Genomic DNA, 3,439 nt, shown 5'->3' on the forward strand with positions numbered 1-3,439 from the left:
TTTTTTTTTTTTTTTTTTAAGACAGTTTCACTTTGTCACCCAGGCTGGAGTGCAGTGGTGTCATCTCGGCTCACTGAAACCTCTGCCTCCTGGGTTCAAGCGAGTCTGGTGCCTCAGCCTCCCCAGTAGCTGGGACTACAGGCATGTGTCACCACGCCTGGATAATTTTTGTATTTTTAGTAGAGATGGGGGTTTCACCATGTTGGCCAGGCTGGTCTCGAATTCCTGACTTCAGGTGATCCGCCTGCCTTGGCCTCCCAAAGTACTGAGATTACAGGCGTGAGCCACTGCACCTGGCCTATCTGTGACATTGATGAGACATATGGAAAATCTAGACACTGGCTATTTGATGATATTAAGAAAAGATTATTAAACCAGGTGAGTGTAATCCCAGCACCAAAGGAAGTCAAGGCAGGAGGATCACTTGGGCTCAGGAGTTCAAGACCAGGCTGGGCAACCAAGTGAGACCTCAACTCTACAAGAAATAAAAAAATCAGCAAGCCTGGTGGCATGCACCTGTGGTCCCAACTGCACAGGATCTGAGGTAGGAGGACTGCTTGAGACCAGAGGCATAAAGAAAAGAAAAGATTACTAACTAAAATGTTTTAAATGCACTAAATGAAACACCTTGGTCCCCTGCCTTGGGGCTCTCTCCACAGCCTCCCCGACACTACTGTTCAGCTGACTGCTCACACCGATCAGACGCCCCTGTTCAAACATCAGGCAGGCCCAAGCTCCCCCACTGAGGCAGTCTCTCCTTTCCCTGTACCAGTGCTTCATTGCAACCCCCCTGGCTGCCATGGGCTCTCACCTCCCTGCCTTTGCTCATGCCTTGCTTCTGCTTGGAGTGCCTGCTGCTCTGCTTCAACCCTACCCACTCCTTGAGGCTCTGAGCAAATTCCATCGCCACAAAGCGGTTTTTCTGACCTCCCCACCCCTCCCATCCTTCTGAGCCTCCAGGACATTCCCTCTGTCCCATGTACATATCACTGACCACTCGCTTCCTTAGTCTAGAATTTTGGGGATCTACGTCTCTTCATCCCTAGAGGCTGTGAGGTCCTTGGTAGCAAAGCTGAATATTCTAGTGGATTTAAATCAGGAACTTCGGCCTGGTGCGGTGGCTTATGCCTATAATCCCAGCACTTTGGGAGGCTGAGGCTGGCGGATTGCCTGAGCTCAGGAGTTCGAGACCAGCCTGGGCAACATGGTGAAACCCCGTCTCTACTAAAAGACAAAAAAAAAATTAGCCAGGAGTGGCGGCATGCCCGTTATCCCAGCAACTCAGGAGGCTGAGGCAGGAGAATTCCTTGAACCCAGGAGGTAAGAGGTTGCAGTGATCCAAGATCGTGCCACTGCACTCCAGCCTGTTGACAGAGCAAGACTCCGTCTCAAAAAAAGAAAAATCAGGAACTTCAAACTCTGACTCAGCCACTTAGGTACTACTGTGTGACCTCAGGAAGATCACTCAACCTCTCTGTGCTTCAATGTCCTCATGTGTAAAATGGGAATGAACACAGTTCCTACTTTACAGGGAGGCTATGAATATTAGTTGAAATGAAATATACAAAGAGTCTAGCTCAGAGTAAACATCTAATAAATGCTGACTGCCATGACCGTGGTAATGGTTATTACAAGTTGCCTCTGTGTCCTCACACGCCCTTGTGCACAGTAGGTGCATTAAGTTGAACTGAAATTCAACTGAGTTGAGTTGGATGTAAAGAGGAGGGCTGGCTCTCAGCTGCTGCCCCGTCCCCGGCCAGGCCTCACCTCTCAGTGAACATCTTCACCTCGCTGACCAGCCGCCGGAACCCCACTACCTGTCTCCAGAGGAGGAGCAGGCGACTGTGCTCGTTGCTGAAGTAGGCGTTGAAAGACTGGAGGGAAGACATGCCGAGGGAAGGGTTGGGGTGAGAGCAGGTTTACCACCTCCCCCAGCTTCCCCCATCTCCGACCATTCCAGGAGGCACCACCGTTCAAGGGAGCGGGTCTTCCTTCTTCCTGTGGGCCTGTGCACAGAGTTGTGTCCCAGCAGCCACGCTCAGCCTCCCAGGCCTCATGGCTCCCTCCTGCACAGGGACCTGGCTTTCAAGTCCTCTTTTGGCTGCAAGAGGCAGCAAGGAAGGGAAAAAATGCACGGGACCTGGCTTTGCCTCCCAGCTGCCAGTTGCATGACTGTGGGCAGGTTACTTAACCTGTCTTTATTTATTCTGAGACAGAGTCTTGCTCTGTTGCCCAGGATGCAGTGCAGTGGCACGATCTCTTAGCCTCCTGAATAGCTAGGATTACAGGTGTGTGCCACCACGCCCGGCTATTTTTTCTATTTTTAGTAGAGATGGGGTTTCACCATGTTGGCCAGACTGGTCTCGAACTCCTGACCTCAGGTGATCCACCTGCCTCAGCCTTCCAAAGTGCTGGGATTACAGGGGTGAGCCACAGCAACGGGCTTTAACCTCTCTTTATAATCAGGAGAATGACAGCACCTACCACATGCTGTTATCACAAGGAATAAAGGTCAATGCACACCACGCACATGGTACATGCTACGCATGAATAAAGACCAGCTATTGTGATGATGGCTATTTACTTCCGCTAACATGCTCCCTTGGACAGTGCTCCCTCTCCCTCTCCAGGCTTCTGAATCCTCCCTCCTCTGCAGTGCACCTTCCCCTTGGGTCAAGCTGGCCTCCCTCTACCCCTATGCCCACCTCCTCCTCACGCCTCCATGCTGCCTCCTGCTGCTCCAGCTCCTTGCGGCTGCGTGCCCAGTCACTGGTCACCTTTCGTATGTCGTCACTCAGAGCCTGGTTGGCCAAGCCCGCCTGGTCAAGCTGTTCTCGGAGCATGGCATTCACCTGGGCCAGACTGGCACTCTTGAATGGGGCACAGGGGATCAGCAGGCACTCGCCCAGGGGGCCATCCTGCCAGCCCTGGCCCTCCCTGCTGCACGCTCACCTCTGCTGCTCCTCCTCCAGCCGAATGAGGGCGCTCTCCAGGTCCTGGCTGTGTTCTTTGTCCTGGGTGGGAGAAAGGTTAAAGCATCAGGCTAGACAGGTAGAGGACAGGGCCTGTCCCTGCCCCACCCTGGCACCCACCCTCAGTCGCTGCTGCTCCAACTCTCTAGATCTCTCCAGCAGCTGCTGCTCCAGCTCCGAGCACCTCTTCTTGTACTGGAGTATCTGGGGATGGGGAGCTGATGGTGAGCCCCAGGGGTTGGGGCAGGGCAAAGTGAACACGTGGGAGGGCAGGAGCAGGAGTGGGTAGCCCTGACCTTGCCCTGCAGCCACTGTACAAGCTGGGCCTGCCGCTGCTGGCCCTCCTGGTAGGCCTGCAGCTTGCGTCGGTAGGAGGCCTGCTCCTCCTGCAGCTGCCTCCGCAACTCCACGCTCTGCCGTACCAGCCCCCTGGGCTCCTGCGTCTCCAGCTCCCCAGACTCCAGCCG

The 3,439-nt window shown here is 54.1% G+C and overlaps 1 pseudogene; it reads right to left on the reverse strand.

The window, feature by feature from the left end:
* Window positions 1–3,439, reverse strand: part of LOC105510271 — a 26,820-nt pseudogene that overhangs the window by 13,547 nt on the left and 9,834 nt on the right.

The sequence above is a fragment of the Colobus angolensis genome, unplaced genomic scaffold (assembly GCF_000951035.1).
Source record: "Colobus angolensis palliatus isolate OR3802 unplaced genomic scaffold, Cang.pa_1.0 Scaffold185, whole genome shotgun sequence".
In the NCBI taxonomy this organism is placed as follows: Eukaryota; Metazoa; Chordata; class Mammalia; order Primates; family Cercopithecidae; genus Colobus; species Colobus angolensis.